Source organism: Corapipo altera, unplaced genomic scaffold (assembly GCF_003945725.1).
Source record: "Corapipo altera isolate COAL_440 unplaced genomic scaffold, ASM394572v1 61281, whole genome shotgun sequence".
Classification (NCBI taxonomy): Eukaryota; Metazoa; Chordata; class Aves; order Passeriformes; family Pipridae; genus Corapipo; species Corapipo altera.
Window position 1 is genome coordinate 3,955,605 of NW_020884921.1, and position 24,260 is coordinate 3,979,864.

Below are 24,260 nucleotides of genomic sequence, written 5' to 3' on the forward strand. Positions count from 1 at the left end.
CAAGACATAATCGATGAAGTGCCAATGCTCAGATCTAGGATCCATCCAGGTTGTCTTCAGATTATTTTTCTGCTGAAAGACAGTATTAGTGATGGTGAGCTGTTGCTCCGCACAGAATTCTAGCAGAAGTTGACCATTATTGTTGCAGTTTCCAACACCATGCTTGCCTAATACTCCTTTCCAGGTTTCAAAGTTCATTCCTACTCTGGCGTTGAAATCACCAAGGATAATGAACTTATCATCTGCAGGGACCTTTTGGGTAAGGCGGCACAAGTCAGTGTAAAACTTATCTGTTTTGGCAGGGTCAGCTTGGAGAGTTGGGGCATATATACTAAAGAGGACAACGTATTGCTTGTTGTGGAGTGGAAGCTGTAGGGAAATAATGCGGTCAGAATGACCTGATGGTAGATTTTTGAGTTTAGGGACAATAAAGTTTTTAATCATGAAGCCGACTCCCGAGAGATGCCTTTCGGTTTTGGGTTTACCTGACCAAAAGAGTGTGTAGCCAGCACCCTGTTCTCTAAGGTTGTCTTCCTCGTGGAGACAACCTTCATTGAGAGCAGCAATGTTAATATTGAGACGTGATAGTTCGTGGGCAATTAGGGCAGAGCAAAGCTCAGGACATCCACTATCTGCAGTATCAAGCATGGTTCTGATGTTCCAGCATGCGAGTCAATTTAGGTACACCTTTGGAAGCAGGTGTATGCCTTTGTCTTTTGATCTTTGTGTGACCGCAATAGTAGAAGATGCCCATTGACTCTGGTTAACCAACCAGGTGAAGGAGGAGATAAGCTTTGTTTAGGCCACCTTTTCTAGGCCCCTCTCCGAGTGGAGCAAGCACTGCTGCCCTTGAAAAAGGCTGCTTGGTCATTCAGGGTGCTGCCCCAAGAGACTGTCATCTCCGGTCAGTCTCAAATGACCAATATCCTGAACCGCCTGCATGCAGGGTTGGGTCTGCAGCTTCCAGTGCACCTTTCACCTGCCATTTCGACCCTCGCCCATCGCTACAGGGCTTTGTGAATGTGGGTAAAGCCTTTGAGCCTGCGCAGTGGATGTTTTAGGTGAGACACAGTGTGCGCAGAACTGGACCCACCCTTTAATCCTAAGGTTCATCTGCCAGGGCCGAGCGAGCTTGGATGGTGGTAGCAAGGATGTAGGTTTAATTAGAGTGACCTCTTAGATGGATGGCCTTACAGGGCTAAACAAACTCCATCTGCCTGGGTTTGGAGTTAGAGTTGTCCTTCTCCTAAGGATGACTGCCAGAAGGTTAGCGAGCTCATCCTGCCCATGGATATATTGTATCAGACCCTATGGTTTTGACCTGTCTGGCATGGGCAACCCTGCCAAAGGCATGTACCATCGCCAGCGTAGCTTGCAACCGCATAGGGGTACACAGGCTTCTTTCCCATTAAAATGGTTAGGGCAAGTCTTTCACTCCTTTTCTGCCCCCCATCTATATTTAATCCCAGGGAAATACTCAGGAACATCCTTTTGTCCTGACCACCCTTTCAGGAAGCAACAAATATATTCAGAACATACCAAACCTGGACAGTAACTGCAGGTGAGCCAAAAACAAATCATTCCAGCCTCTGTACTCACCCGAGGCTCAGGTACTTCTCAAGGCCCTAGCCCGGCTGAGACCCCCAACCCCCAGAAGAACCCATTATCCACCCTGACCTTATCCTCCCCCCACTGTGTTACCTCATATCTTCCCACGCACCGCTTCCCTGTGACACTTCATACAGGGCTGCCCCGCCTGCCCTCCTGCCAGTCCGAGGACTGCCACGGCCCACCTGACACCCTTCCCCTCACCCAAATCAGACCGGCAAACCTCTGTGTGCTCCAAGGCTTCCCCTCTCCTCTCCCATGAGGGTGCAAAACTATGCCGGTGAAGCTCCCACTCTCCTTTCCCCTGTTGGGGAGGGGGTGGACCCACGGGCAGCCCTGGGTCACACGGGCCCGAGTGGGGGAACCCCACAGCCCAGTACCGCCCGAGGGGGGGAACCCCCACAGCCCAGTACGGTTCCTGGGGGGGCACCCCTGCCGCTAGATGTAGGCATCATCAAAAATAATTCTGTTGCAGTTACAAATAAGGTCTCTTGCTATGAATATTCTGACAATATTTGGTGTTACACAGTCAAACAAGACATGCCTAATCAGAAAAACTCAAAATAAGCTGACTAAAAGAGTAGCACTGTTTTTAATCTTTCCATCACTTTTCCCTCTCTAACACCTTCATTTAAAATTATTTCAATGCACTTCCATATATTTTAATTGTGCAAGGATTAATACTGAAAATTTGTAATCTTTTTTGATGGATTTTTTTCTTTCATCTTTCAGTGTTGGAGTACTTAATCCATAAATCCTCCCCCAATGCTCATAGAAATACAAAACCACTGTGAATACTAGAAGTTGGATCTAGCTGACTTCTGGATTACTTCAAATCCCATTGACTTAAGAGGAACTGCCCAATAAAAAATTCCATCAAAACTGCTCATCTGATTTCAGCATTAGTCTTCAAAATACCTGCTTTGGAGCTATCTTCCTTATAAAGGTACGGTACGTTCACTGCTTTGTACTTACTTACACTATGAAAACAACCCTGCAGTCAACAAACCTGATCTCAAATTATCATCATCCACCATCAGAAAAAATGTTTAAATAGATCTGGTTTACAACTCAGGCATACATATTTAGTTTATCAGCTGGATTCAGAGAGCCTACTACAAATTTCACTCAGGTCGAAAGATCTCATTGAAAACAGTTTTGTTTGCTAGGGCAACAAAAGATATTTGCTAAATTTCAGAGCTGACATAACAAAATAATACAGAAAGAATCATCTAAAAGTTCCTTCTGCCATTTTAATAATTCTTCTTGGGGAGCAGGTGCAGATGTCAGATGCTGTAGTGCTGTAACTGCTGACCTGAGATAAAAAAATTGCCCACAGCAAGCACTCCCTTTAGAACCACTATGGTTCCATTTCAGTTCCTCTAAAACTATTCTCTATAAGCCTGATGCATTAGTAAAGTCTTAATTATCATAAGAATTATCTTAATTCTGGGAAGCCGGATTTGCAATGCAATCACTTTTTATAAAAGCTCCAGCAATCAGTTATGGTGCAGCCATTCATTTGTTGCTTGTAAACTAAAAAGAATAGCACAAACCCCGCTCTCACTCCCCCATAACATTCTGAAATACTTTCTGAAATACTTTTTCCTACCGGAAGCAAAGTAATTTCTAAATTTACAGTCTCTGAGGTTTGGAAATCCATTAGTGCATAGTCACCCCTTCCTCTCATCTAAACTAATCTCTCCAGAAAGATAAACCATTGAATTATAGCTAGGCTTGTGTGAGAGATGCGAAAGACTCAGTGACCATTACTAAAGTACTGTAAATAAACCTTGTGAAACTCATCACAACCACTCTATTACTGTATATGTGATCTCAGTGAATTGATGCACATTCTCTGAAGACTTCCTGTTTCCTTCCTATTTTCTAAGACACCCTCCTTTTTTAATGACTTGCCTTGTGACTTTGTAGTAGGTTTGTACAGTTAAATAATACTTTCCTTTCCCGGGAGGAACAGGATACTCCGTACTATGTTACGTCAGCCCAGATATATAGATAGAAGGAAGAGAGCTCTCTCTTCTCTTCTAGGCACTGAGTGAGGCAGTTTCGGGACAGTTCCTTCAGGGGGGAAGAAGAAACATCGGTTGTGTGAGAACTATCTTAATATTTTAAGTTCTTCTTTGTATGCATATTGCTTATAGTGTTTATCTATCTTTGTATAAGTATAAATAATTTTCTTAGCAGCCCTGGAGTAGTTTTTTTTTCCCTTTCCTTCTTTCCCCTCTTCCCCCCCTCCTCCTCCTCCCTGGAGGAACTGGGCACAGGCTCAGTAGACACCCAGCGTTCAGCCAAAGAAAACAACCACAGACTTACAGGTTTGATAGGGGCAGCAATACTTTGCAGACCTTAACTTGCAAATTTATCTTCAAAAATAGGGTAAATGAAAGTCATTCCTATACCACTACATTTCCTTGTTCCTTCTTTCCACTTTTGCCAGAAAATAATACAAATTTACAGTTGTTAATTACTGGAAAAAAAGAAAACAATGAGACAGAGACTGATATTAAAGCGGGAAAATAAAGTTGTTGACTGCAAAGACACAAAGAACTAGACTTTGTTTTAAAATCATCTTTTTCTTCCCTAAATATACCAACAGTACAAAAGTACAAAGAAGATAACTGCTCTTCTAATTGATTTTCGGGCTTGCTTATTTCATTTTGGAGTTTGGGGGGTTTGTGCCTTTTTTTTTTTTTTGAGAAAATGGGCAGTTGTAAGCCATAACATAGTGTAAAAAATGATACTTCAGTTGCACAATAACATCTCCCATTCCCACTTGCAGAGCACAGCATGTCACCTGTAATCATCAGTTCTCAGCTGGAAGCCCACACCACTTTCACTTGACAAATACTTTTCTTTGTTGTTTTTTTCTTCTTTTGTGCTGATGTATGTGGTTGGTAAAAGATTTACGGAGCAATTGTTCATCACAACACTTTCATTAGATACACAGCCACTCAAATAGACTTTCTGACCTCTGATGTATTGAGTGTCCTGATGCTGAGGAAGCATTTAATAGAATTTCCTCTGACAATCTAGAAATAGCAATACCCCCTTTTTTTTTCTTTGCAGAAAAGCCATTGCAATTAACACAAGCACTTATATTCAAAGAAAATACATGAAAAAGGCAATGCCAATCTGAAGTGTGAAGCTGTTAATATAAATCACATCTTCCTAGATGGTGCTTTCTCTCCTTAAATTGTACTTTGCACCAATTGCATAATCTAGATTACACGGTGGAGCTGGATCAATCTCTCCCATTTGAAGGTAAAATTTCTTAACTCACCTATTAAACAAACTTCTCCTGGATTACTTTACTTTATTATTTTTCTTGAAATTGAGACAGGAATCTCTTTTCTTTATCTAATTGCAATTTCTCAGTGAAGATATTTGTGCCTTAGAAACGGATAGGTCATTTCACTGGCTCTATCTCCCTGTTTCAAAATACTTATTTCAAGCCTCCAAACAAGCCATAAATCATAAAACCTAGGATTAAAAAAAAACAACAACAAATCACTTGCGAAAAAATAAGTCTCTCCAGTGAAACAAACAAACAAAAAAAAACAACCTCTCTAGTTCCCTGGTCTAGGCAAACTGTCATTTATTAAGGCTAAAAAAATAAATAAATTTAAAAACTGCCCAAATTTATGGGCTAGAAAAATGCTGTTTATTGAGGTTCTTGTAAATAAAATTTTTTCTTGCAAACACTTTTCCTACAAGTCCATATAAGCTACCAGAATACTATTTCTTCACCTTCAGTAAACTCAATAACATCCCTTCTGAAGTTTCCTATTTCCTCTAACCTCAATAATCAGAAGTATGCATTGCCCATCATGGAAAAACTCAAATGCTCCTCTCTCTCTGTTACACAGTGTGTTCTGCTCTATATTTCAAACTACTCTTCTTCTGGAACTATATTTTCATTAATTGAACTATACATATTTTATCCCTTTTCTTTACATAGATGTAAGCTTTTTCTAAATGCATTGACTATGTGCTGATATATATTCAAAGCCATAACACGAAAAATATGTTAAAATTACCAATTACTTCTTGGTAATGGAATAGAATTGGATTTTGAGAAAACTTCGCTAAATTAAAAAGTATCACTGTAGAATCCTTTTTAAAAATTAACTGTATCTGTTAAAACTATCCAACATGCTGTCATCCATGGCAGTCAGGTATCTACAGTTATAGGGACAAATAACCAAACTTTTAGTTGTCCTTTTGAAAAGTGCTTTTATAGGTATTCAGGGAATTCCACTTAGTTCAACTGAATAAATGACCTCATTAATTTTAATACTATAAAATTCCCTTTATTACAACAAGATTGAACAATTTTGTTGGCTGGCAAAGGATTTTTTGTCTCATTAGTAGTGATCTCCACCTTCCATTGTGAAATACTGAGATTACATCTCATACCAGAATAATTACAACTAAATTCTATATCCAGAAATTGATTCATCTTGAAATGGAACCAAGACAATAAAAATCTGTTAAGTTTTTCTGCTAATCTGTACAGCACTTCTAGTTTGCAATTAAGGCTTGTGACTTGGCTGCACACAGATGGTTCATACCTTAAAACTGAGCAAAACTGATCAGGAGATAAGATCCATTTAAGAACAGTCAGGCATGTATACACATGAACATATGGGCAGCCATGCAAAAACATCTTGCTGTAGGTGTTCCCCAGGCAACAGTTTTTGTCACACTATAGTAGATGCAGGAACTCACATTAGGGTCTGAGGCTTGGAGGCCATTTAAAGATGGCTCGGAGCTGCCCTTTGGCAAAATTCTAACAGATTTGAAGCTATCAGTTTTACAAGATATAAACTTCTAATAAAAGAAAAAAAAATTGAGATTCAGAGAGTGCAATATCATCCCACAGTCATTTCTGCTCTACTTCTTGGTTAAAGTATTCCAACATCTTTAGTTTAACATAAAAATTTTCAGTTGGTTTCCTCTTCCTCAAAACTTTGTTCTGTGATCTTGAAAGTATTTTTTTAACCACTCCTGAAGATAAGACTAATGAGAGAGGCACAGATTTGACCCTTAAAAAGAAAATCTGCTGATATTCTCTCTGAACAGTTTTAAATACTCTTTTCAGAGCTTTCAAATTTCTTATTAAGATGTGAAAATTTAAATATCTTTTACTGTATATGGGTAATCTTAACACTCTTCCATGGTATTGTCTTCCTGGTTGTCTAACTTGTCCAAAAATAAAATTTCTGAGATTTGTTTACTCTGAAAATGTTCCTCCTCTCATAGCTTCTACAGATGGCCCGACCACACACATAACAGCTCCTCAAAGCAGCTCAGATATATTGAACCAAAGCTGAAGTTTTCATGCAGTGCTGACTCCATGTTGAACTGGAATAAGTTTATTCCTGCACATGAGCAGAAAAACCAGTCCCTCTACCATTTGCTGTATGCTTCATAAAATGAGAGCATGTTAGAGAGAGAAAATATTACACAAAGTATCTTTTAAAGTTGAAATCGGTAAGGGGAACACAATTTTGAAAATACAGAAGAAGGTTTAAGGTAGTTTGGCTAAAAGGCAGTTCATTATTGTGTAATTGAGCACAGAAGAAGCAGATTCAAACAACAGAATTTTCAAGAACATACGACGATGAGATGTTGAAAGCAAGTATGGGAATTAAATGTCTAGGCAAGCAAACTGGAAGAAATAGCTGGAGTAATAAAGTCAGTAAATAAGCCAAGATGGATATGAGGATCCTGGAGAAAGGAAGAGTACAAGACAGCAATATTTCCAGTACAATGGGCTGGAGTATGGAACTTGGAAAAGAAGATTAAGTATAGAATATAGGCACTGCTTTGCAAAGCAGAAAGGAAACACCACACAATTAAGTAAAAATCAGAAAAAATACAGGTTGGAAATGAGAATAACTGAGGGATTAGTATAAAATAATCAGAAGATATTGTACCCACTAGCTTATATTAACCATGAGAACCAAATGGGAAGAATCTGTATTACCATTTACTATTGAGACTACTCACAAGTAAGATTACAAGTCTCATTGCTTCTCTGATATGACACAGAAGCACTATGAATTTTTGGTAGGTTTTCTAGTGAGGTGTGGTTTTTATATGGTTCTTGATGGAAAATCAACTAATGATACTGAATTTAAATGTCAGTGTTCATTCACCTGGATTAGATTTTGTCATTCTCTTAGTTCATTACTAACTTAGGACAGACAGGATTTTGCTAATAGTGTACTGCAGTAAATTCTTTGATCTTACCTAGCACTACATTTTCACAGTATGATGAAAGCTGCATTTCATTAAGGCCATCTGTCTCATATTCTTTGAGACAGAAGGTCAAATTCTATTATCCTAGCTTTAAACAGAAAGAAGAAAAGATAACCGTAGAGAAGTTAAAGTCAAAATTTACCAGTGCCCAGCATCTGGGGGAAAAAATCTTATGTAAGTAAAATGTCTGATACTTCCCATGTAAATTTATACTGTTAATTAGGCATTTACATACTTGAGGTATGAGATTTCTGAAATGGAACGTCTTTTTACTTAAGAAAGTTGATCAAGACTTGTTATGCTTCAGAGGCAAAGCTTGGAATAGCACACAGATGTTCCTGAACCCTTATTTATGCTCCACATATATGCAAAATTACTCCATTTTTAAATAAGGGGAGAAAGAAAGCCAGCTATCTAGCTCTTTGGTACAATAAGATTTCTGCAAAGTACTTCATTTTGTATTTTTCTGTTCCCTTAACAGCTGGATGAAAATTTCTGATCTATAAATAAGATTAGACACCATTAAACAATTCGACATCATTGTGTTATCAACATCATTCTCACACTGAATCCAAAACATAGCATTGGACCGGCTACCAGGAAAAGATTACTTCTGTCCTTGCTGAAACCAGGACACCCTCTCAAAAAAGCACCTGTTATTATGAATGTGTCTTCCAACTCTAAAGTTATCACTGAAAACTACACATATCTTCGAGAAAACTTTTGGAACAAGCATCAACAATTGAGTTACAAGCTTATTTTACAACCTGGAAAGATTTTAGCTGCATGGATAGCAAGCACTCTGCCTTCATGTATTATAATTTTATCTTTCACAACAGATCTTGAACTTATCGTAGGGTATTAGAAAATGGTTTTTGGTTTGTGTATGACCAAATAGTATTGAGCCAAATTTTGGTGAAACATTGTGTATTAAATATCTAATTACATAATTATGAAGGCCCAGGAGCCAGTCTCGGGTGTGTTGTATCAGAAATTCAGTTATTTTTTTTGCTGGTTCTAAACACCCACTTTATCTTCATACTTTAAGAGGGTGCAAGTCAAACACAGTTGCTGCTCCTCCTATGCAGAGAGCCCAGCTATCTACCTTTGTACAGATTCCTATCATTTATAGACCCATCTTCTATTTTCTTATATTCACTGCCTTTTTAGGTCTTGCATATTGAGTCTGAGACTTGCAGAGTTGTCTAACACAGTATGAACAGAAAAAGAGTTACAGCCATAAAAAGAAAAAAGCAACAAAACTAAAATAAAAAAAAAACAAACACAAGCAAACAAATAACAAGACCCAACAAAAACAGCAACAAAGAAACACAAAGTCCCTAGATGTTTTTGATATAAGCATCCTCTATAGGAGACAGAGCAATTCATAGAGAGAATTCTGAGTTTTTTCTTGTAGAATATAGTGATAAAGGGAAAAAATGATCCTAAGTTAGAATTTTAGTAACTGACAAATGAAACTATAAATACAGCAATTGCTTATCTTGTGCTAGGTATGTATTCTAAAACTCTTTAACAACCTAGCCTTTCAATCCCTACTTCCTGAGCTTTGAAATAAGTGTCTCACATAGATAAAATCAAGTGCTGTGAGGTTACAGGAAGAAGAAATACTGTACAACAAATTCAGGAGCTTTTTTGTAAACTCTTCACAAAAACGTGCAGTGGCAAAAGTCTTTTATGATAGTTCAGGCTTATCTATAGCTATCAAGACTGCCCAATTGTCAGGATAGCACTTTCACAGCACTGAACAAATAGAGATGCTTCTTCATTTGCAGTGTCTAATCTGTCTCAAGTGCGTTTTACTTTGCTATGTAGTAATTTTAAAAAAATGTGAGGGAGTTTAATTCTCCTGACTCTCCTATTTACTCCACCTTGATCTTTGGCCTGCCAAAACATACCAAAATGGAACCACTGTTTAGTTTGTTCAATGGAAAAAAAGTCAATTTTACACATTTGTGAGGAATTAATTTTGGAAAAGAGGAAAGAATAGGGAACACGAGTGAATTATGAACCACTGAATTAATCATAACAGCAAGGGTGAAAAATGCTTTAAAATAACTCTTTAAAGTTCCATTAAAAATAACTGTTGGAAAAATACCTTCTCTTTAGAAACAACTCTTTTGGATATTGAGAAGCTAAAGAAAGGAAATAGATATAGAAAAGTTAAATAAAATCCATTCTAAATGAAAGAAAGATATTACTCTAGGAAATATTAAGTGGTTGAATGCATTTGGCCAGCTTCTGGATCACCTAAAAAAGCTGGTGAAACTTCTGGAGCACAAGCCTTATGAGGAGCAGCTGAGGGAGCTACAGGTGTTCAGTTTGGAGAAAAGGAGATTCGGGGTGGGGGGGGGACCTTTTCACTCTCTAGAACTACCTGACAGGAGGGTGCAGCAACGTGAGGCCCAGTGTCTGCTCTCATGTTATAAGTGATAAGACAAGAGAAAACCACCTCAGTTTGTGCTGGGAAGGTTTAGATTGGACACTGGCAAATTTTTTTCATTGAATAAGTGGTCAAGCATTGGCACCAGGCTGCCTGGGGAAATGGTGGAGTCACCATCCCTGGAAGTATTTAAAAAATATGTACATGCGGTGCTGAGGGACATGGTTTGGTGGTGAACACAATGGTGCTAAGTTAATGATTGGACTTGATGATCTTATGGATCTTTTCCAACCTATTCTATGATTCATTTTCTTCTAAAGTATACACACAAGGGTCATGACTTCTTCCAGGATCTTTCAGGTTCTGCCTGACTATAGCTCTTCAACTGGTCTAGCTCCTATCATTTCCCAGGAATAGCACCTGCATTGTCATTCAGTAGGTGGGTAAGACATTTTCTATCCCTTTTAGACATCTGAGAGTGACACCCTAGAATTTTGCAGCTTGTTTTTGTTTTATCATGATGTTGCATGCAAATAAAGTGTAAATTTCAGTGCTATTTAGATTCCCTGTATAGGAAAATGTCTTTCAGGTAATGCTCAACTAGCAGGAAAAGCTGAAGGACAGACATAATCATTGCCCAGTTTACCACGTACCAGTCTTCAAAAAAACTAGCACATCTGCTATTTCTATAGTATTGATTCCCTGTAGAGATTGATTTTATCTGAAACTCAGTAATTTAACTGTACATATGATACACTTCTGCAATAATATATTTGACTCAAATCCTTCCTAGTCCTTCACTATTGTTTTTCATTCCTCTTGAACTTGCCTCCAGATTCATGGTTATCTACTTACCTCCTATTTAAGTCTTCCACTAAAAATAATTTTTCACTTCTAAAGAAATTTTCTCAACAGATTTATGCTTCTGAGGAAGGAACGTTTTGCCACTAAGTTAAAAATCCTACATCAACAGATGTCCTAACATCTCTTTGCCAATTATTTTCTGAGTGGGTATACTCAGGCTGCCATTTTATCCTTCAATTTGGCTTGATGGGTCCCACAACCAACCATGCAAACTGGACAGGATTGGGTTGATTACATCCTCCGCAGCTCACTCCCTCAAAATCTTCCATACCAGCAAACTCTCTCAAAATTCTCCAGGGATTTCAAAATCATAAGTACACATCAGACTCAAGTATGCAATTTGACTTCAAGAGTAAATCACAACCAAAGCACTCTGCGTTTCATTCTGTTCCTTTGAATTTCATTCTCTAAAGGCACTGACTTTTATGTATAGTACTTTTTTTTTCTTTGTTCTAAAAAGAAATTATTTAAATGTTTCAATTAGTTGCAAAAAAAAAAAAAGGCTGCAAGGCTGATCCTGGTAACTACAGGCCTGTCAGCCTGACCTCGGTGCCTGGTAGAGTTATGGAGCAGATTATAATGTGTGAAATCACACAGCAGCTACAGGATGGACAAGGGATCAGACCCAGCCAACATGGGTTTAGGAAGGGCAGATCCTGTTTGACCAACCTGATCTCCTTTTACAATCAGGTGACCCACCTGGTGGATGAGGGAAAGGCTGGGGATGTGGTCTATCTGGACTTCAGCAAAGCCTTTGACACTGTCTCCCATAGCATACTCCTGGAAAAGCTGGTAGCCCATGGCTTGGACAGGGGCACTCAGTGCTGGGTCAGGAACTGGCTGGAGGGCCGGGCCCAGAGAGCGCTGGTGAACGGAGCTGCATCCAGTTGGCAGCCGGTCACCAGTGGTGTTCCCCAGGGGTCAGTGCTGGGCCCAGTCCTTTTTAACATCTTTATCGATGATTTAGATGAGGGGATTGAGTCCATCATCAGCAAATTTGCAGATGACACCAAGTTGGGAGGGAGTGTTGACCTGCCAGAAGGCAGGAGGGCTCTGCAGAGGGATCTGGATAGACTGGAGAGATGGGCTGATTCCAGTGGAATGAAGTTCAACAAGGCCAAGTGCCGGGTCCTGCACTTTGGCCACAACAACCCCATGCAGTGCTACAGGCTGGGGACAGAGTGGTTGGAGAGCAGCCAGGTGGAAAGGGACCTGGGGGTGCTGATCGACAGGAGGCTGAACATGAGCCAGCAGTGTGCCCAGGTGGCCAAGAAGGCCAATGGTATCCTGGCCTGCATCAAGAATGGTGTGGCCAGCAGGAGCAGGGAAGTGATCCTTCCCCTGTACTCTGCATTGGTGAGGCCACACCTTGAGTATTGTGTTCAGCTCTGGGCCCCTCAGTTCAGGAAGGATATTGAGGTGCTGGAGCGGGTCCAGAGAAGAGCAACGAGGCTGGTGAAGGGACTTGGGCACAAGTCCTATAAGGAGAGGCTGAGGGAGCTGGGGTTGTTTAGTCTGGAGAAGAGAAGGCTTAGAGGCGACCTCATCACTCTCTTCAACTACCTGAAGGGAGGTTATAGCCAGGTAGGGGTTGGTCTCTTCTCCCAGGCAACCAACAATAGGATAAGGGGACATGGGCTCAAGCTCTGCCAGGGGAGGTTTAGGTTAGATGTTAGGAAGAAATTCTTTACAGAGAGGGTTATCAGGCATTGGAACGGCCTACCCAGACAGGTGGTGGATTCACCATCCCTGGAGGTTTTTAAAAAGAGATTGGACATGGCCCTTAGTGCCATGATATAGTAATTGGAGTTGGATCAGGGGTTGGACTTGATGATCTTGGAGGTCTTTTCCAACCCAATCTATTCTATGATTCTATGATTCTAATATGCTATTGCAAGTATGAGCTTAATAAGAGTCATTTCAGTATTTTTTTACTCAGGAAAAAATGGGATGTAGATTAAAACAGAGTATTTCTGGCAAATTCACCATAGTAATTGAAAAATTGGCCAACTATTAGTTTCAAGATTACTAATTTCTACCATATCTCGTGCAAAAAGAGAGCTGTCGTAGAAACAAAATCTTATTTTCTAATTTTTAAAATAGATTAGGAAAAAAATAATGAATTTTTCTTAGTGTATATATATAGTATAAAATGGTGTTAGTAGAACTTCATTATCAGGCTAAGAGGTGAATTTTCATTTATGTCCTTCTACACGTGAATTAAAATCTGTCTGAAATTACAGAGCCACATACTATTTTTCATCAGTATTCTTTTCAAAATACAAACAGAATAAAGATGATAATGATAACGATAGAGCAGTGGATATACACAAATAAAAGCATATTGTGTCTCAGGATTTTACAACAGAAGTAAAAGAAAGTTTATAGTTTGGTACATATGATCAGTCACAAAAATAACATTGGAGGTCAGTAAATATGAGGTAAGGCAGAAAAGCAAAAGGCACTAACCTGATGTCCCTGCTCTGATCAAACTCTTCTAGTCTGCAGCCATGTTTTGAACAACAACATTAATCAAAACTAATCTTAAGTAGGATCTGGAAATAAACTGGAACATGGTAACAAGCTTTGAAACACAGATGTAGTATATTATATGAGAAAAGTGGCCTTTAGTGAACAAGTGATGAGGAAGCACCAGGAGGATGCAGCTGTGCTGGGGCTGTGGAGCAGGTGCTGAGGGTGGCAGAGAAGAAGGGAGGAGAACATAGTAAGCCCCACAGAGCCCAGGGACAGGGGACAGCAGGGAGCAGTGACAGCAGCCAGGGACTGCCAGCAGGACCAACAAGTGCCAGGCAGGCACTTGGTGATGAGACAGATCCTGGGCAAAGCTGGGAAGTCAAGTCAGTGGGTCAGGGTTAGGCACCCTCAAAGAGCCTTCTCCCAGTTTATGCTCACACAGCTCTGCCTGATCCAAGGCACCACATTTGCACCATATCAGGGTTAACATGAGCACAGGTGGGCAAACTTGAGGGAGAAGGGAAATGGTTGTTAAGAATTAACATTTTCTGAGGAATAAAGTAAGGTTCAAAGGCTTCATCAGAGTTGTGTTGGATGAACTACCATCACTAGGCTACTTTTGATGTAGTCAGCTGTATATATATATGTATGTAGACATAACATATGACAATAATACTTAAATGTTTTCCATTACTATATTGTCTGCTTTCACACAAGTCATTGTCTAAGAGTATGTTCAGATCTCAAGGGTTTAGACAATAGTTTTCTCAGAATTCTTTAGTGCTAAGTTTCTTAAATCACAAAGGTATCTGTTTTGAACATACATCACTGTACTGAATGAAATCATGTGTAGTAAAATCAGTACATAAAATGTAAACTTTGCATAAGATATGCTTTATATACAAACTCTTTTGGTGAGTGGGAGGGCAGGAAGGTTTTAAGGTAGTTTAAGGGGGTTTGTATTTGGTAATTTTATGCATTTGAGAGGAGTTTGAGCCCATGTCACTTTTCCTTCTGTAAAAATAATAGTTTGCCCAGTACTAATTTTTCATGATTAACAAAGAAAGTGTTATGTATGTTTAATTATATAATAAATTAAGTAAAGGACAGGACTAAATCTATTAAACACATCTATTTAAAACTGATGATTAGTATGGTTGATTGTGGTCTGTGGTCAATACTCAATTTTTATTTTTTTTTTTAAAGTAAAAAAATTTATCTATGTCAATTTAACACAAATAGTTATTCACCCCAAAGTCTCTTTGTCAACTACATGAAAGCAAAATGATAACAATTTGTTTCATCTTTATTGAGTTGTTTCTGTCACTATTTTTTCTTATTTTTCTGTAAAGTCCTGGGTTACTTTCTGTCAGATTTAAGAAAAAAAAGGTATTTCAAAGTCACAATAATGATGAGTGCCAAGAATGTTTAACTGTCATTATCTAAGTGAGGAAAGCTTGCCACAAGAATAAATTTAGATTAAGAATCTTAAATTTCAAGTAGATTTTTAATGACATAAAAGAGTGTTGATATGAAATTATATAAATTAATGACATGTATTTTGTTTTATATATAGCAGTCAATATATGCTGTCATTAATACATGACTCTTGTTTAACATTTGCTCTATGCAGCCATTTCCTCATAACAAAAAACTTCAGTTTTTTATTCCTTTATTTTATTGTTATATAAAGCAAGCTAGTCTTTTGTGCAATTTCATCTATAAGGAAAGAAACATGAAGATAAATTTAGTTTCTGAACTCAGAGTTCACATTTAGAATGAGAAGACCACAATATGCAGATAAGACAGGAAGATAAATGTTCAAGGAAACCACAGGGGTTGAAATACAGTTGACCTAGTGAGACCAAACTTCTCTGGCAACAGAGTTATTGTAAATTCAGGCATATTAAGTCTTTCAAAGCCCTCTGCTAAGCTCATCTAAACATTTCTACACAGAAGACCCCTCTAATTTTTTTTGTATAAAGCCCTGACAGGGTTGCAAGTCACCTTTAGGCACCGTAATGGTCTGCAAAGCAACAACAAATCTGTTGTATGCATCAGTGAATGCATCTTTAGTCTGACAGATATCAATTCAGGCCCTTCAGCTCCTACAGATTTCTGAAGGCAAGAATATCAAAGATGATGTCTGCCCTAGATAACATATTCAATAACAGTTTATTTGTATCCTTTGGAGAAGTGGTTATTCCCTTTTAGCACTTCATTACCTTCAGTAGACCATAGCAGCACTTCAGCAAATAAAGTCGATCCAGCATCAGGACATATTTTAGCTGTTCTTTGTTAGACACACAAACTTCCAGCATTTTCAGAAAGTTTCCAGGAAGTCCCTTCCTGTCTTCTCTAGCATTTGCCTCATGAGTAGCAAGGAAGGTCCAGCCATGATGGCTGTGGATTTTAATTCATTTAAGTCACTGAAGATAGCTAGATTAAAAATACACAATCTCCATTGTCTGCAAACTTTCAAGGAGGAAAAAAAAAAACACAATTAAGCAACATATTTTGGAGCGCTGTAATTATGAGAAGTACTAAAATAAGCATGCAGTTTACAAGACTGCAGTTTACAAGTTGCCAGGCATGAGAATGGAAATAGCTATCCTTTAAACTATTTAAAATAAAAAAATTTCATTCAAGGAGAGTATGTCTAAATTGTAGCAAAAACTTAAATGATCAGTACAAGAACTGAGAATTTATAATACCATATGCTACACAGTCCATACCATTACAGTGTGGAGCAACAGAAAACACAAATATGATTAGAACAAGTTGTTTAGTATATCTTAGGCAATGTGCCAGCCTAAGGCAAAGCACCTCTCAGTGTGAGCCATGTTGCTTAATCATAGCTTAGGTGAGGAGATTTTACTGTGACTTAGGACATTTATCAGCAATATCAGTTCAAACATCAGTAATTCCACAATATGGTAAAAAACACTATATTGCCATAATATGAACAGACAAAATACGTTGTATTACCAAAATAAAAGCAGACAAACACGGCAGTTTCTTTGCATGTTTCTATAACTAACAGCCAAATCTTTTCTTATTTTTCTTCTACATTTTAAGGTAAAATCATGAGCTGCATCTTGCAAAGATAAAAGTATTCAGAATTCTTAATAATATTTCTGACATTTTCTCTTCTGCAAACAGAAATTGTACCAGTTGAGCAGAAACCTGCAAAATATTTGCTGAGCAGTATGAAAAATACATGAGTGAAAGAATATCTACATCAATCTTACTGTACTCCAAAGTAGTACAGCAGTCTAGAAAAATAAGTATGTACAGGACAGAACAACAATGTTACAGCTGTAATGCTTCAAATTATACAGATCAATCCCATAATTCTCCTGCTGGAGGAGGGAAATCTACCAGAGCTAAATCTGACTGCCTCAATCAAGCAGTGGCCACCAGTTTGTCAACCTGAAAGAAAAATAAACCCCACAGTGTTCAAGGCTAAATTTTGACACAATCCAGGACTCAACCAACACTGATATGCTTCTATTTCTACCTTCTTTTCCTATGCATCAGAAGATCTTATTTACACTGATCTGCATAAAAGATAATAATATATTCTATGAGATAGTGTGGTTTAGGAACCTTTTTCATATTTCAGAATCAAAAGTGAGGTTAATTGCAGCTCCTCTAAGGCATCTACATGCTAACATAAGTACTTTCTCTGAGAAACTGCACAGCATACACAGTTCAGAGAAGGGATAATTACATCTGCACTGCAGTTCAGTAACACAGCTTCAAACAGTCTGTGCCGGCTTTAAATGAGATGTGGGATTCTATCACCAGGACAGAACATGCAACGTTCATTTACACCGCAGTATACAGTAAATACGACTGCTGCTCTTACCACATCTACACATCCAATGATTTCCCTAATAACATAAAACATTCTTTGGTTTCTGCCTGGAAAATACAAAAAAAAAATATGCAAAATGAGGTAAAGGTCAATATCCATTTTCAAGAACAGATGCTTTTACTTGAAAATGGAAACATGAATGTGGATTAGCAAAATACAGTAGTTTTGAAGCAGTAATTCCTATAACAAATTAAACATGTAATAAAAAAGGTCATGTTTATAATATCGGTTATTACGTTTCACCCATCTGCACCTTAATTATGGTGGGAAGAACTATAACTGTTAGCATAATTAGGTTAACTCAGAGCATCCCACACTGAAAAACACTTTAAAGAAATTCTTGAAACTGGTTAGCTAAACAAGTCATAAATATTTTCTCTTTGGAAATTCCTGCTTTCTATATTTCATTTTGTAATGAACAAAAATGAAGACATATATATGCATATTTCAGAAAAAATTCCCTAACTTTTAAATGTTTGAATATAAAACCCCCTCACATAAATATTTTGAATTAAAAATATAAAAGTCAAATATTTTTCAAAATATTAGAAAGAAACATGACCCAGCAGTGTGCCCAGGTGGTCATCTGTTTCTGTCCTAGGGCTGGAACAACTCCATCACAGCAGAGGGTTTGCATAGCACCACGTCTGCTGAAAAACTGACTCTGGAGAACATGCCCAGGATGCGGCTCAGATGATTAGTGCACATCATCCCTCCACTTACTTTGGAGTACCTTCATCAAACTCTGACCTGCAAAGTCCTGGTTTGTCCCCTGCCACCACAGCCCAGTATATCTGTCTTCACTCAGCAGAGTAGAAATGAGAACAACTGAGTTGGCATTAATAGTTTCTATATTTAAACCTGATGGGGTCTTTTGACACAGTTATCAGTGAAAAATTCTTATTTGTAAAGAATTCTGCTTCCCCTGGTGGAAAGTTTGGTGGTTCTGAGAAAATCTCAGTCTGCCTCATGGTTAAGGCAGAGGTCTCTGATACTGAGATAAAAGAATATTTGGAATACATTATATTTACATTCAATTAACAAAGATAAAAAAAGCTGTATTATCTTAAATATATACATCAATGCAAGATTTATTATTTTTAATATCTTCAATTCATAAAATTAACAACTTATTTTTTCTTGTTGACATGCCCAAAGGTCCCTATGACAGAGCAATTGAAGCACATTAAATACCCCTTTTGCTTTCTGGGACACATATTAATTTAATTATGTTAGGGAATATAACCGAGATTCAAGGAAAAGTGTGTTTGTGTGAATTTATGAAATATTATTATGGAATAGTATGACATATTTCCAAATAAGCATGTTTTCACTGCTTCGAAGGTTTACCAGGTTCAAAAAGTGGCTAAACATTTTTTTAATTAAACAAGATTATAAATATATGGAGAGAATGATCATGTTAATAATTTTAAATTATAACAACCACAAGTAATGTCAATTTACATTGGAACAGATAAAAGATAAAACAGTCATAGAGCAAAATAAACCTAATTCTCTTATGCAGTAGAGGAATTTTTTGTAAGTTATGTCAAATCTAAAACTGACATTAAATAGTTTGCCAATACTGCCTTTCCAGTGTCTGTATCTTGCAAATCTAGGCTAATCAGATTGGCAGTTTTGTACCAGAACTAGAAATGTAATATTGGAAACAACTTCTAAGGGGACATTTTAGGAAGCATTATGTATTTTAATGAGTTGTCCACAGATGTTTTAAAGGCTGACCTATATGTAGGAATCCAAGCAAGTAAGCTTTAGCCTTCATACTCAATTGACTGGAGCACTCCTCCTCCTAACTGTCTGTTTTTTCACGGTGCCTTTGAGGAAAAACTTTTCAAATACATAGTTCCAACACCCGTTGTCCTGGGTTGGGAAAGCGTTTTCCCCTGGAGTTAGAAAAGTGGTTAACTCCAGGGGGTTGGTGTTTCTTGGTGTTGACCCAATCAGCACCCCTGCAAAACTAAAACATATCACACCAGACCGGAAAAGAAGGAGGATGATGTAGTTGGAAGAGAGGCAGCCATGGTCTGAGACCACAAGGAGATAGGGGCCAGCAAGCCCCACTGGGGCCCAAGGCCTCCAGCCCCCAGCCGAGACTACGGGAGACCCAGTGTAGTGTTAAAACTGGACCGGGTGCCGTCGTCAAAGGCTGGGGGAGTTTCTCCACTATAAGCAGCAGCAGAAGACACTGAAAGCAGTGGCGGAGCAGCACTGAACAGAGAACTGTGGCTGAGACCCAAAAGAGATAGCAAGCAGCAAGATGGCACATAGCCAGACTGGGAGACACAGAGATGTTCCTGCAGGAGGGAAAGCTTGCAACAGAGCAAAGAAAACTCAGCAGAGACTGTTTTTGGGGTAAGACTTAATTACTTTCCAAAAAACCCTTGGAGACCCCTCTTAAAGGGAGGGAGTGGACTTCCATTTGAAGGGAGTCCTGAAATGCAGCAGCACTGGAGAGAGGAGCTAAGAAGCTCAGAGACATTCTGAAGCTGGATCAGAAGGGGCTGGATGGAATGCAGTGGAAGTGGCCTTGCCCCCCCCCACCTGCTGCCACGCTGGCAGTTTGAGACAGAGCAAAGGAGCTCTGGCAGGACACTTGGGGCAAAGACTGAACTGAAAGCTGCCTTAAACATTCTAACTCAGGAGGAGCTTAAATCTCCTGAGGAAGGGACTTTCACAAAGATGCCCTGCACTTCGTGATATGATTGTGGTGAAGCGAGTTTTGTCCCTGCTTTGCGGCCCACAGGAGAGAGACCTTCGGTTGGAGCCGAAGAGGGTGAGAGAAGACCCCTTGTATTGTAATGGAGAGAGAAATCTTCCAGCTACGACAAATCCAGCTATGACTGCTGCATTGAAGAGGAGAGACACTGTTGCCCTGAAAGTGGAAAGAATCTTTCCTTCTTCCCGTCTGAACTTTTATTGGAGAGAGAGGAGGGACTTGGTCTAACATAAATATTGCTTTACCATAGGAGTGATAGTTAGGATTGTGTATATAATGTATTATAGTATTCATTTAAGTAATAATTGTAATATAACTCCCTTCCCCCCATACTGAGTCTTGTGGTATGTCTGGAAAACCCTCTCACACTGAACCAAATTGTGGGAGTGGAGCTTGGACTTGGAAATTGGATTTTGGGGGGTCTCAAACTACGACACCCATGCACATATATCTTTTAACAGATTTGGAAAACATCAGTATTTCTGAAGAACTGGGTTTTACCCAAAAATCAGGCCAAGAAAGAAAGTGCTATAAGAAGTTCAACAGTCAGAAGACTTAAATTTAGCAATATTAAATGTTTTCTGTATTTTACATAAATCACATGAGCTTTTCAGTATCACGGTGGGGGGGGGGGGGGGGAAGCATCACTGAGGGGTGTTACTTGTATATCTTTGATGAGGCAAAACCATAACAAATCCAGTTTCCCCTCCCAGGGGCACTGGTGACTGCTCATAACTCCTTATTGCAGTTCACCGTCTCCTCAATTACCTTCTCTGTAGAGCCCTTCCATAGGCTCGTCACTGGACTGATCAAGGCTAAATCAATAATATTTTCTTTCTTCCTCTCTGTAAATTAGGGAGAATGACACCAGCAAGTAATTTTGTGGACCAGCAGACATCTCCACCTACAGGACAGAGACAGCAAAATGCAACACAGACATGATTTTATTTAGTCTTCTAATTTGTGCTTCTTCTGGAACTAAAACCTATACATTTTATCTTCATTAGGTCAAGAAACTGCCTTTCTGTCATGTAAGCAAGGAAAATCACGTTTCATTTTCAGAGAATTACTGCATGCTTTGAGAATCTGGAACTGAAGGCTAAGAGAGTTTAGAAACCTTAAGAGAGAAATAATCATCATGAATTTCAACGCCTACAATGTTGCTTTCCTAGTAGCAAATGTAGTTTATATATGCCATTAAAAAAGGCCATAAATACACCTGCTGGAACTCACTCACATGGGCAAGTATCACACCAGTGAGTCAGAAAAGGGTCAGCTGATGACTCAATCGCATTTTTTTTCCTTATTTGATTGATTTGATTTGTCATCATCATAGTAAAATCACAGTTAAGACACTATTGAAGAGAGATGTATATGGAGCACCTGATGATGTTCCAAGTCCTGGTATGGTTTCTCTTAGCACCTATACAGATAAGCTGAACAGAGAACTGGTAATTCAGAGCTTTCTGTATGCTAGATAATTCTACGTGGCTCTTGGACTAATCATTACTCAAAAAAGATGGAAGTCTACTACACTGCCAAATCAAGAATTCAATTTAAAGCGTCAAATATATACATATATATATATATATATATGCATTTCCTTTTCTTAGGTATCTAGAACCATGACCACCTCCAAATCTAGAAGAATTGAGTAACAATTTGACAGCAACAAGTATTTTACAATAATCCTGCATTAGTGTGAAGCATGAAACTTGCACAGACTGGGAACCTTGACAGAGGGAAAGATGCTGCCAGAATTAAGTTTTTCTCTACCACTTTTATTTTATTATTTTATTCGGTCCCCCTGTGAATGGATCTCTAAATCACTAAACAAATCTCCCACAATGCTTTTTTCTTATTCAAGACACTGCCTTGTTGTATTCAGAGGATGATGCAGGATTGTTTAATAAAAGTGAATTCTTCTCTTATAATTTGGAAGGTTATCTGGAAGCTAAGGAGGAAAACAAATTTAAGGGAGGTCTAATGATTTAAGTAACCACTAGTACCATATGAAACTGGATTTTAGCTTCATTTCTGCTGCAAAGCATCTGTGAGTGAAGTGGTGCATGGTTTATTTGAAATAAATAATGCTTATTCTGTGCGGGTAGTAGTCTTTTTACCTCAGAAACCAGATTAATTGTCTGTCTCACTGAAAGAGATTATGTAGTTCATCCTCAAATATTTTGTTCTTTCACTTCCCTGCACATATTGAGTGTATTTTATGATGAAAAAAACCTGAAAAGTGTCAAAAGAGACATCCTCATTTCAACTTCTTTTATTCTTTTCAACTGGAAGGTATTTGGAACATTTTTAAAGGTTTGCAAGTAAGTGAAAAAATAAAAAATTACAGAAAGCATTTCAAGTATAAAGATTTAGGAGGAAGGCTAAGATTACTGAAAAAAAAAAAAAAAGAAACCAAAAAAAACCCCCAACTTTTTATCTAGAAGTTAAAATAACCCAAGAATGTCATAAATCTAGTAGAAGCTTTTGGTAACAGAGAATTTTCAATTCTGAAGGTAAAAAAATATTATTAGAAGTCAAATAGAAAATTAACACAGACTTGTTTTTTTGTAAACTGTTGTCGTTTAAATTCTCCTGCAGTTTCTAGCTGCCAAGGAAACTGAAGTTTCTCTGAAACCTCCATAAATGTCCCTTGATGATGTGAGTTTGTATTCCCCTTATCTATTGAAGTGTTATTCCAAATTAGTATTACCCCAAGGATCTGAAACTGCATCACTAACATTACGATTTTCATGCCCAAAGGCTGCCAAATGAATGGCTTATACAACATGTTTAAGTGACAGCTTCAAAGAAAAGAAATTCAATATCCTTATGATACAGCTAAGAACTCTTAAATCAGCGATGAAGCAGTATCTTGCTTCTCTTATGCAGAAATAAAGAACATTATATTTACATTCTTTCACATATTGAGTGATGGGCAAAAAGGAGTAGAAAGGAAGGTAGAGGCTGTGAAAATAGAAATAGAGAGTCTCATGAGACCTGATTAGGGGCTTCTGTGCTAAAATATGAGGTTTTGTGATTGTTTCTTGAGATCAGAGAACAGTCCGTCATGCTCACCGGAAATAGAATGCATGCCAAGTGACTTGTCACTCAAGTAGAAGACAGACAAATGGGTGCAGTAAGGAAACAAAAGGAAGACATGGAATATCAAACAACCTGCTAATGTGGTAGGTAGGAAATGTTTGTGATTCAGCAGCTTCCTAAGCATAACATCCTTTCACTGTGAAAGGTGAATGACTTTCACATGGCAGGTGTTCGTCCTCCAGGCATGATTTATGATGTGGGCCTGAACAGTTTCCAGAGAATCTTCACTGCTGGTAGAAACAAAATGATCAAGCTCTGAGTGAGAGAATGTGGGAACAAAAATGATTTATAAATTGAAAGAATCCTGAAAACTTGCTGCAACAGTGCACCTGAAAGAAATGTTTTCAGAAAGAGTTTGATATTTGCTTAGATTTAAGTCAAAATTCTGCAGCACATGTGTGAAACTAGGAGAATTCTATTTCTCTGTAAGTATACATTAGACTTCAGCCTGACAACCAAATTATGCTTCATACTCAAAGAGAATAGTTTGGTCCCACAACCAAACTACTTTGCAGTTTGTACATAATGTTTGTGTAGTAATAACAGTAATTCCTTGCTTGAAAAAGTAGTAGTAGGAAAGTATTACAACAGGATAAAACCTTGCAAGCTTGTTGAAGAAATTACTGGGTAAATTCCATTGCAGTGCAATCCTTATTAGATGCTTAACTTCTCTTTCATTCTTAAAACATATACTTTGAAGTTAACATGAATTTTTATACTTCATGGCAACAAAGACTGATATATGTTATCCACTGTCTGCTTTGGGTTTTGTTTAGTTCTTTTAGATCTGTTCTGAAAATTGCCATCCTGACAGAAAGCAGTCCTGACAGACAGCTCCCTCTAGTTCTTCAGATAGTGAAGCTCCATGAAAAATTTAGATAAAAGTACTAAAGCCACCAGTA

The 24,260-nt window shown here is 38.2% G+C and overlaps 1 long non-coding RNA gene across 3 annotated transcripts; it reads left to right on the forward strand.

The window, feature by feature from the left end:
• Positions 1–1,504: 1,504 nt before the first annotated feature.
• LOC113953619 lies at positions 1,505–24,000 on the forward strand. Of its 3 annotated transcripts, XR_003529948.1 has the most exons (4): positions 1,505–1,561; positions 2,341–2,554; positions 21,107–21,281; positions 21,864–24,000. It is a non-coding gene; the product is annotated as an uncharacterized LOC113953619 (long non-coding RNA). The 3 variants fall into 3 exon arrangements; XR_003529949.1 differs by lacking the exon at positions 2,341–2,554; XR_003529950.1 differs by lacking the exons at positions 1,505–1,561; positions 2,341–2,554 and adding an exon at positions 19,823–19,886.
• Positions 24,001–24,260: the final 260 nt, after the last annotated feature.